General features: G+C 38.8%; 1 protein-coding gene across 2 annotated transcripts in view; it reads left to right on the top strand.

The window, feature by feature from the left end:
• Positions 1 to 12,262, top strand: part of LOC136864578 (obg-like ATPase 1) — a 481,779-nt gene that overhangs the window by 314,773 nt on the left and 154,744 nt on the right. The gene's annotated exons all lie outside the window — the stretch shown is intronic.

Here is a 12,262-nt window from a genome sequence, read left to right as displayed (position 1 = left end):
AAACACCACGGGTCTGGGCGACACCTGTGATTAGTACCACTATGTGAGGAACACCATGGGTCTGCTGTGGCTACTCTGACCACTACTTTTATACTTACATCTCCTTCACACAATATACATAACATTTGTTTGAGCGCCAGTTGCTTTTTTAAGAAAAACAACAAAATTCGGTAGAGCATACCTCTTATATCAATTATCTCAAGGCGTGAGGTGATAAACTCACATATCTGGCAATATACAGGGATATGGATCAGGACAATATTAAATTACTGTTGCATTTCCACAATTGAGGATTGTACATGGAACTGGAATCACTTATTATAATTAAAAATAAAACTGAGTTTATGACTAAATTTACGTCACAATGAACAATCATTTACGTCTTTTAATTTAACAAAAGAAATATATTGTGAGATTTGCGGTACAAAGAAAAGGAAAATTTAATCTAAACAAAAAAACTATTGGCCTGAACTTGAAGTGAGATGTGATATCGCCGCTGATTACACTCTTCTTCATGTTATGAATGCATAACATGTCTGATGCTTTAATTACCTGTTGTCTGCATACACCGCTGTTGAACTTGAAATTCTTGGGAAAACCTGTGAGCTGAAGTCGGGAGCCGTCTGCTGTAATCTTCTTATGTCACAAGGAGTTGGCCTACATACCATGTACGCGTGTAGGGAGCTCCAATGTAATTACGTCCACTCAATATATTATAAGAAATTGTAAAATATTCTTGAAGCACCTTGTGAAGTCCATCCTCACAAGAAGATGATGTTTCTTTATCAGCATAGTACCCGTCTCTGCTCGGATACAACCACCACTTGTAGACCTCCTCGATTATTACTTCTTCAAACACAACTCTTAGCTCTGACCATCACACTAAGACCACTTCTTCCATTTGATACATCTGACTGTTACATATGATCTGCACGATATGAACTGAACAGAATTGAGTAGATCTGATGAACTGAGTACTATCAACTGATTGATATCATCTGCCTCTCTCACTACCATTGCCTCGACTTATATCACCTCGCGATGACGACTCATCTCCCCACTCACTGTTCATCCCTTCCACTTCCACATATAGTAGCTGGCGAATACTGACACTTGGTCGCAATCACGTGTCCACGCATTGATGTCATCAGTCATGTGTCGTCTAAGCGTACCCAAGCGGTCCGAGAATGACTATGCCGAATGCGTCACCGGGAAAACTCCTTGCACAGTTAAACATAGCCTCGATTGCAAAATACTATGCCAGCTCATCTAGCCAAAGTTACAAGCCACAGCATGACAATATGAAACCAACAAATCTCACTTACTACAATACAGAATAATTACAAACATATTCACTTAACCTATGATTAAATACAATAATATACGCGATACCTAATTATTACAGTCTAAATGATGAGAAACAGAATATATAAAATCTAATGAATCAGGTTAATAATAATAATAATAATAATAATAATAATAATAATAAATACAGAATGGAGTCTGTAACCCTGTTGTACGGTTACAGAACGCCTCCCTCATGAAATAATCGATTAAATGAATCGATTGATTCATGAAATATCTACACAATCACCTGAAATCGAGTACACCATAGACACAAGTATAAAAATGCACTTTACAAATTTGGTACATAGTATCATCCATCTGGATGTTCGTTGTTACACATATAAAACATTTATCAATTATCATTTTCACTTTGATTATACAGTATTATTTACATATAGATTACATTTCTTTCTCACTTCTGTCGTTTCAAACGTTCATTGAGTGTTCAAAAGTAATTCTCGAAGACATTTCATTATATACACTGTCTCCAAGCACTGGAGTTTATTGCACTGCCGTGCTTCACTTATTCTCACAACACACGCTAATTTCACTGAAGTCCTGTTCGCAATGCCAGCTTCATAAAACATGGTGAATTAACATAATAATGAAAATTAATCAACAAGCTCACATGATATATTTCTTAAGATTTCTTATATTGTATGTGCCTACGATATTTCCTTCCTTGTCTTCTAATGAATAAGCACATTTCCCAATCCGTTTCACTACGGTGAAGTATCCCTGATATAACAAGAAAAACTTAGAAAATTGACCAGCTTCTGCTGATGACGGGAGTGGCACTCTGAGTAAAACCTTGTCACCAAGCTCAAATTCATCCAATTTAGTCTTTTTCTGCTGGCGAATACGTTTATCTCCTGCTTTCTTTAAATTCTCCCTAGCCAGCTGGATATAAAAATCCTTAGTTTTCTCCTCTCCCAAGTCCAAACCTAACATACTCGCAATTTCATCAGTAGGCTTCCTGCCGTGATGAATTTCATAGGGCGTAAATCCAGTGGACTCGTGCAACGTGATATTACACCAACGTTCGACATTACCCAACTGTGAAAACCACGAGTTGTGTTTGTCATGCACATATGCCCTAAATATACGTCCTATTTCACGCATCGTTCTTTCAACCATATTGCTCTGCGGGCAACGTACCGATGAAAATATAGTTTTGATCCCCAGTTCATTAAGTTTGGTATTCCAGATCTTCGAAATAAACTGGCTGCCATGATCAGATAATATTCTGAGGGGACATCCGAACTCAGGAATATATCTGTCCACGACCTGTTTGAGACAACCCCTCCCTGTAGCTTTCCTCAATGGGTACATCTTGACATATTTGCTGAAGGCATCAATCAAGACAAAAACAAATTGGTAACCATATCTGGATTTAACTAACGGTCCAAACAGATCAACACTAATAAGCTTCCCGGGTCTGTCAACAATAACAGCTTGCCTGGACCCCTCTAGAAGTCTAGTCGGGTGCTTAGAGCGTTGGCAGAGATCACACGTAGCGAGTATTTTCCTCACGTGCCTTCCTATATTTCTCCACACAAAGTTACCCTGAATAGCATATAAGACCTTATTTGCTCCAAAATGACCCAGCTCCTTATGATAAAACCAAATCATATCCTCTTGCAAGGCTTTAGGTACACATACATTGAACTTCCCAGAATAACATTTCCGAGTGAGAAAACCATTACATAACTTATACGTAAATTTACCGTTCACTAGAACAGTACCTGGTTCCTTATCTCTAAGCGAGGTCAACAGTCCCGCCAACTCTTCTTCTCTTTCCTGCTCGGACAACAGATAACGAAGTCTATCTCTTTCTGCCGTATTATCAGTCATCGAGCCAACACAAATCAAAATACCTTCTTTCACCTCTAAAGAGACAGTATTTTCCTCCTTAGGGAGATACCTGCTGAGAAAGTCAGCCATAACATTATCTTTCCCTTTAATATGACGTATCTTAAAATCATATTCACTTATGGCTAAAATCCAACGAGTCATACGATTACTAGTTAGTTTATAAGTATTTAAGAATACCAAGGCCTGATGGTCAGTCCATATCTCGAATTTATTACCTAAAACATACATTCTAAACTTACTTAATGAATACATGATTGCAAGAAATTCAATCTCAGTGATCGTATATCTCTTTTCTGCCATACTGAGCCCACGACTTGCCAAGAAAACTATGCCTAAATTGCCGTTATCATCTCTCTGACATAAACATCCAGCAACTCCCTTCTCTGAACCATCAGTCATGAGAATAAATTCACGATCTGACATAGGATATCTCAACATAACAGCTTCATTAAATCCATCCTTCAACTTCTGGAAAGCCTCATCATGTTCTTTCCTCCACTTCCACTTCGCACCTCCTTTCAATAGCTCACGAAACGGCTCTAACAGCGCAGAATATTTACCCACAAAACGTCGAAAGTAATTACACATTCCCAGAAAAGATTTCAATTGCTTAACATTACGTGGAGTAGGAGTGTTGTTTATCTTGTCTAATCTCGTCTGTTCCGGTTTTACCCCCTGTTCAGATACAGTGTGTCCCAAAAATGTGATCTGTTGTGAACACAATGTCGATTTACTCAGTTTTAATGTAAATCCCCCTTCCCTGATTTTATGTAGAACAATCTGTAAGTGTTTCATGTGTTCCTCAAACGTGTGGGATGCTATAACAATGTCGTCGATGTACATGGTCACAAAACTATCCGTATCTCTCCCTAATACTTTATTCATGGCTCTAACTAATGCTGCAGAAGAAGTACGGGTCCCGAAGGGCACCCTGGCGAACTGATACAAGCAATTCTTGTATGCAAAGGCCGTAAGTGGACGGTCACTTTCTCTAAGTGGAATCTGCCAGAAAGATGACGACAAATCAAAAGTAGAAAACCATTTTCTACCTTCAAAACGTTGAATAAGTTCCTCTACCGTCTCCGCCCTTTGCTGATCGGCTTCTATCCTCATATTCATTAATCTGCCATCAATGCACAGTCTTACCGTGTTATCCTTCTTAGGTATAATAACAAGTGGATTTAAATTAGGACTACATGATGGTTCGATTATATTATAATCTAGCATAATGTCAATCTGCTCTTCAACAGCGCTAGCGTATTTTAACGGAATGGGATATTTCGGTCCTACAAAAGTTGAGTTATCTATAACATTAAATTTGTGTTCGTAAAGATGTGTTCTACCAGGCCGATCGCTAAAAACATCACTATGTGATATCAATAATTCACACAATTCGTCCTTCTGACTTTCCGCTAAATTACATTTCTCCACTGTCTCATACAATTCATCTCTAGAATCTCTCTGTATAGACACATGGCAGACATCAATATTCTTCCTCATATTAGGAATTTCACAAGATCCTTCCGTACTAGAACACACTTTATTCGCACTAATTTCTGACAAAACATCATATGGTAAACTGACTTCCCTGCTACTCTTTCCCCAAATAAGATTGACATTACACAGATCAAAATTTAATTTAGCCTTGTGACACGTTAACCAGTCGGTACCTAAAATAACGGCATAAACTAAATTAGGCACAACTAAGCATGGTTGGAAAATACATTCTCCACTTATGTTAATGGGGACAGCTATTTGTTTATTCACTCGTTGAGACTTGTTTCCAACAGCTGTTACGATGAACGTATTCCTCACTGGAATTTCCGCTACCTCATACTTCTCTCTTAAAACTTCCTCATACAGCTTGGAATTTACACATGACTTCTCACTACCAGAGTCCAACAAAATCTTAACTTTTCTGCCCCATATCAGCAGTTCAATCGTCGGGGTAACAGTAACACTACTTAAATTATCCTCATTACATAATATAAGATCACTTAACAAATCTTGCCTTATATCTAAATTTAAATTACACTTATAAAATTTATTGTCTACGATTAAGTCGTCACTTAAAACATTTGAATTATTGCTACTTAGGTCACAATCATGTTCACTTACCACTATAGGCTGGTCGACATTGCCATACTTATCTACCTTATACGTGAACTCACCATTTACGGACTGTCTCAGTGACCTGTTTATACAGTCCGTTGCGCGTTTAAAGTACTTGGTTCGGTTACGACTTGTTGGTTACACACCTCAGTCGGCCTCCCCTGTTGCCTATTTCCTCTAGCGTCATTATTATTATTATTATTATTATGGCCTGTATTCTCTCGCCTCCCAGCTTCTGGTTGATTACCATAATCACGCCTCCCAGTCCTGAAATTTTCCGAACTATTTTGATAATTTCTCTCCCTGTGGAAATTATTATTAGGTCTCTCCTGATATTCTCTTCTGTAGTTACGATTATTCATAGGCCTGTCCTGATTATTAGATTGGTTACCCCTTCCTTCTACATTCCTATTTAGTGTCCTACTATTATTCAAGCTACTACCTAAAGCATCAAAACTTTCCAACAAAATCTCCATTTCCTTAATAGTCTCCACTCTTTGCATACAAACAGCTTCTCTTATTCTATCGGGATAGTGCTTAGCCATAAATCTAACTATATCAGCCTCAGGTCCAATACATTCTAAATTTCTCCACACCAAAACATGAGCCAAAAAGTATTCAGTCATTCTAACACCCTCGTTAGAATTATACCTGCCAAACATTACTCTCTCTCTCTCTCTCTCTACTCTGAACACCTTCACTCCAAAATTTAGCCATGAATTTCTCCTTAAATTCAGTTAGACTAGACATCGAGCTTTTATATACTTGAAACCAAGACTTAGTCTCTCCTACGAAAGCATTAGATAAGATCTCCAATACAGTTTCCCAGCTAATAATATTGTCTCTTAATTGAACAGCAAATTTCTTCTCTACTACTCTCATAAATTCCATCGGGTTAAATTCTTTCCCAGAAAACTTAGGTAAATCATGATCTCTAGCGATTAAACCATTATTTACAATTATCTCACGTACATTCTTACTATTACGCACTTCTTGCTGGAGTACTCTCTGGCAACTCAGAAATTTTTCTTCCACTGTTTCCTCAGTCTTTTCTTGAATTTTTCTTAATTCCTCCAACTTTTTTTCCGATTCTCTCACCTTCTGTGATAATGATTTCTGCTCACTCCCTAGATCACCTACTTCTCCAAGTTTTCTTTCCACCTGTTCTACCCTACTAATACATTTCCTAGTTTCTTGCCCCACTGTATTGGTTATCTTTTCAAACCTTTCTTCTACTAACTCATTGATTTCTCCTTTATTGGACTCGATCTTGGCGCCTAATTCATCAATCTGTTTGATGCATGTCTCACTAATTTGCTCTATTTCCGTATGGAGATTGCTCCGACCCAATTCCATCTCAGCTCTGATGTCACTACACTCCCTATTTACCTTACTTTCTAAATTATTAATTTGCTTACTTATTTCTAACACCTTATGATCTATCTTATTACTAACATCATCAATCTTCTTATTAATACTATTTATGACATTACTCTGAGCTTCAATTTTCCCACTCATAATATTATTCTGAGATTCAATTTTCTCACTCATAATATTATTCTGAGATTCAATTTTCTCACTAATGACCGCTTCAATTTTCTCACTCATAATATTATTCTGAGATTCAATTTTCTCACTAATGGCATTATTCTGAGATTCAATTTTCTCACTAATGATATTATTCTGCTCAGTCATTTTGGACATCAGCAAATTAAATAAACCCAGGTCAATCACCCCTTTACTTTGATCTTGCGTGACAGCGTTTTCCTCACTTTCTACTATTTTCTGACTTTCAGCAGGTCCCAACTTAGTCACCAACTTCCTATTTATGTTACCACCTTGGATTTCCTTGGACACAATAACCTCAGCCTCATCACCTGACTGCATATTGCTATCCTTGTCCATCTTCGGTTTCCTACTAATTTTTCGCGATCTCAAAGCTATTTCCCCTTGCACTTCCTCTGACATTACCCCTTAAATACAAACTTCAACAAAATGACCTTCCTAACATTACTCGGTGAATTTAACATATGCGTACTCATTAAAAGAACTGATCCATGTATATTGCCATTCAGAAACACTTTTTCTGAACCTTTCGAGTCCCACGTTGCTGGCGACACTTTGTGGCTACTCTGACCACTACTTTTATACTTACATCTCCTTCACACAATATACATAACATTTGTTTGAGCGCCAGTTGCTTTTTTAAGAAAAACAACAAAATTCGGTAGAGCATACCTCTTATATCAATTATCTCAAGGCGTGAGGTGATAAACTCACATATCTGGCAATATACAGGGATATGGATCAGGACAATATTAAATTACTGTTGCATTTCCACAATTGAGGATTGTACATGGAACTGGAATCACTTATTATAATTAAAAATAAAACTGAGTTTATGACTAAATTTACGTCACAATGAACAATCATTTACGTCTTTTAATTTAACAAAAGAAATATATTGTGAGATTTGCGGTACAAAGAAAAGGAAAATTTAATCTAAACAAAAAAACTATTGGCCTGAACTTGAAGTGAGATGTGATATCGCCGCTGATTACACTCTTCTTCATGTTATGAATGCATAACATGTCTGATGCTTTAATTACCTGTTGTCTGCATACACCGCTGTTGAACTTGAAATTCTTGGGAAAACCTGTGAGCTGAAGTCGGGAGCCGTCTGCTGTAATCTTCTTATGTCACAAGGAGTTGGCCTACATACCATGTACGCGTGTAGGGAGCTCCAATGTAATTACGTCCACTCAATATATTATAAGAAATTGTAAAATATTCTTGAAGCACCTTGTGAAGTCCATCCTCACAAGAAGATGATGTTTCTTTATCAGCATAGTACCCGTCTCTGCTCGGATACAACCACCACTTGTAGACCTCCTCGATTATTACTTCTTCAAACACAACTCTTAGCTCTGACCATCACACTAAGACCACTTCTTCCATTTGATACATCTGACTGTTACATATGATCTGCACGATATGAACTGAACAGAATTGAGTAGATCTGATGAACTGAGTACTATCAACTGATTGATATCATCTGCCTCTCTCACTACCATTGCCTCGACTTATATCACCTCGCGATGACGACTCATCTCCCCACTCACTGTTCATCCCTTCCACTTCCACATATAGTAGCTGGCGAATACTGACACTTGGTCGCAATCACGTGTCCACGCATTGATGTCATCAGTCATGTGTCGTCTAAGCGTACCCAAGCGGTCCGAGAATGACTATGCCGAATGCGTCACCGGGAAAACTCCTTGCACAGTTAAACATAGCCTCGATTGCAAAATACTATGCCAGCTCATCTAGCCAAAGTTACAAGCCACAGCATGACAATATGAAACCAACAAATCTCACTTACTACAATACAGAATAATTACAAACATATTCACTTAACCTATGATTAAATACAATAATATACGCGATACCTAATTATTACAGTCTAAATGATGAGAAACAGAATATATAAAATCTAATGAATCAGGTTAATAATAATAATAATAATAATAATAATAATAATAATAATAATAATAATAATAATAAATACAGAATGGAGTCTGTAACCCTGTTGTACGGTTACACTGCGTTACCTGTGAGTAGTGCCATTATGTGAAGAACACCATGGGTCTACATTACCTGTGATTAGTACCACTATGTGAGGAACACCACGGGTCTGGGCGGCACCTGTGATTAGTACCGCTATGTGGGGAAGACCATGGGTCTGCGTTACCTGTGATTAATACCCTTATGTGAGGAACACTATGCGTCTGCGTTACCTGTGAGTAGTACTATGCGTCCAATCCCATTATGTGAGGAACACAGGAGTCTACGTTACCTGTGATTAGTAAGCTCACCAGACAAAACTATTAGTCACCCCTGGATAAATCATTACAAGCATCTTTAAATACCATGTAATTCCGCCTCTGGACTTGATAACCGTCTGGATTTTCTGTTAGGAAGTGAGTCCACAAGGTTGCGCAGTTACGTCGCATCCAGGTTAAGCCACTCGCTGAGGATTTGATCGCGCAATTCCACCAAATTGCGGAAATGCTAATGTCTTTTTACCCGCTGTTCCAACATGTGCCACAGATTTTCAATGTGGTTCAAGTCAGATGACTTTGCAGGCCAATCGAGATGTAATAGGGTTGGGGGAGTGTTCATAAAACCAGTCACATATGCGGCCAGCACAATAAACTTTGCTGTTGTCATCTTGAAAAAAAAACGGGGTATCAATAGGATACTCGTCGTGCAGATGCTGATTGAAAGGCAACACCTGATCCTCCAGATTGTTTAAATAAACATGCTGCTTCATGGTGGTTGTCACCTCGGTGAGCGGGCCCAATCCATGATACGAAAAACACCCCAAAAACATTACAGACCCACCTCCGGCTTGAAGCTGACCTTGCACACATCCAGGATGAAATCCTCCATTTGGCCTTCGGTGCACTCGACGACGTGCGTCATTGGAATAGAGGAAAAACGTGATTCGCCAGACCACATTACGTTCCGCCAGTCAGCTACTGTCCACGTTCGATGATTTCTAGCCCATTGAAGACGCGCAGCTTTATGCTTTATGTGCCTGTGTGAGCAATAGCCTCCTGAGAGGTGACCTACTCCAAATGTTCATTGCATGCAGTTCTCTCGCTAACAGGTTGGGATGGACCTTCATCACTGACTGCTGCAATTCCTATCGGGTTTGGAAACGCCGCGAAACGCGTTTCTGATCCCTCTCAATCAGGATATTTTTCCGACCACAATTCTGACGTCGTTTTTCGAGGCCACGTGCAGTACACCGCTGCTTGTAGACACGTTGAACAGTCTTCTGCGAAACACCAACAAATCCAGCAACTTAACGCACCGTATGGCCATGGACATGGCCAAACACGATTGCCCTTTTTGCCACCCTGTCACATCCTTACATCTAACCATGTTGACATATACCGCCCGCTTGAAACGTCAATATCTCACTGATCGCTACTGCCTTATGCTTACTTATATGTTGTGCGCGTGCGGTGGAGCACGGTACTCGTTCACTGCGTCAACTGTACAGGCTCAACGATCCATCTGTGCGTGCGCACTAGGGTGACTAATTGTTTGTCCGGTGAGCTTACCAGTGTAAGAGGAACACCATGGGTCTACTTCTAGTGATTAGTACCATAATGAGGGACCGGTGACCTGGATTTTGGACCCCTTTGGACAACAAGCATCATCTCAGAAAATAAGATGTTGCGAATTTGATCAGCTGATTGTTGTGGATCAATGGTCATTTTTCATCATCATTGGTTGTATAGTCTAGTCATTAGATACATTTTGAAGTTTTAATTATCATTATCGTTTCATTTCGTTGCACCTCGTACTATTAGAGGGAGATGACCTAGCTGTCAGGCCCTTTTAAACAACCACCACCACCACCACCACCACCACCATCATCATCATCATCATCATCATCATCATCATTTAATCTATATTCACATAACGAAAATGAATCCCCTAAACACCTTAATAAAATCGAGGCCAGATATTTAAACACACGTTGAGACACTACCATAGTACGGGTCATCAGCCTAATACACCAGATGAAAACCTATCACTTGCACCTAAATTACTTATATTTTTTGTTTTTGTATTTTGGAATGTTCTGAGGCTTTATTAACTGGAAATATAATAATGTTCGTGTCTTTAGGTATAACTCTCAAAATATATTTCTTGGTATTTTTAAATTTCTTTCTCGTAGAGCTACGTTGGCTTAGAGTCTGTTTTGACGTGATTTAAATCATTACACGATTTTCCAGTCCAAGAATTTCAACAGAAATCTACACAGGGGAAGTCATTGGGGGAATATCTGATGAATATTGTGGATATGGCTGTTGTCACAGCCAGTCACGGGCAACTTTAAACTTCCGAGTGATCATATACACGTGAGGTCCGCGTTGTCTTGGGGAATACATCATATCTCTTCGCTAGGTTTGAATCATTTTGTTGAATGTCGTAATTCATCCAACTGAATAGGGCACATATAAATCGATTGATAAAGTGAAAGAGTTAGTGAGTGTAGCTCATAACGAAGAATTCCGTTAGTAATCTCACCACATATACAAAGCATAACTTCCCTTGTATTAAAATTACGCTGTATTCCTTGTTCAGCTTGCTGACATATGGATCATTTCCACATTATATTGTAGCATTTTTTATCCCTAGTGTTTATTCGTTTTTGAAATGTTTCCATTTCATTACCTTTTAGGAAAATGTTGCAGTTAGCGCAACATTTCATGTTGAGTTTTATGGAGCTGGAAGTGTTCGCAAGATTTCTTACGTGCTTGTGAGCAGTACTTGGGAATGTTTAATGTCTGTACGAAACCGCGAGGTCACTGATTTTTGATTGGGTTTCACGTGTAAGATCATCCATTTCTGAAAGAGCTCCAGTTTTATCGGTTGTCGACGTCTTCTAAGTGATAATCCCTGGCTTTGGATATCAGAAACTACATTCGAACCATTAGCTTACTCATAGCACACACTCCGTACATTTCACAGTAGCTGTTACTTTTCTGTGCAGCATTTTCCAGTCTTACTTCGTCAACTTAGGTGCTCATTGTTACGAAATGAAAATGTAATACGGTAGGTTGTATTTAATATCTTCTTCTCACAGAAGGTTGGTGACCATACGACCATCATGGAGTAGTTATTCCTACTTTGCACTTCCCGTATTAGGGTTTCCATTTCGGGAATGTCGAGATGTTATGTATCGGAGGTTCGGCAGCCAATATAATTTTCTCCACCTACGTTCACGTTCCCTTCGGTCTTTTCTTCTGTGATCCTTTGTTTCAGACTGTGTTTATGATTTCGGAAGATGTAGCTGAAGTAAGCTGCTTGCCTGCGTTTGTGCTAGGATTAGAATTTTCCGTGAGTT

The sequence above is a fragment of the Anabrus simplex genome, chromosome 2, assembly GCF_040414725.1.
Source record: "Anabrus simplex isolate iqAnaSimp1 chromosome 2, ASM4041472v1, whole genome shotgun sequence".
NCBI classification, from domain to species: Eukaryota; Metazoa; Arthropoda; class Insecta; order Orthoptera; family Tettigoniidae; genus Anabrus; species Anabrus simplex.
Note: the sequence above shows the minus strand (reverse complement) of the source record. Positions and strands in the feature narration are given on the sequence as shown.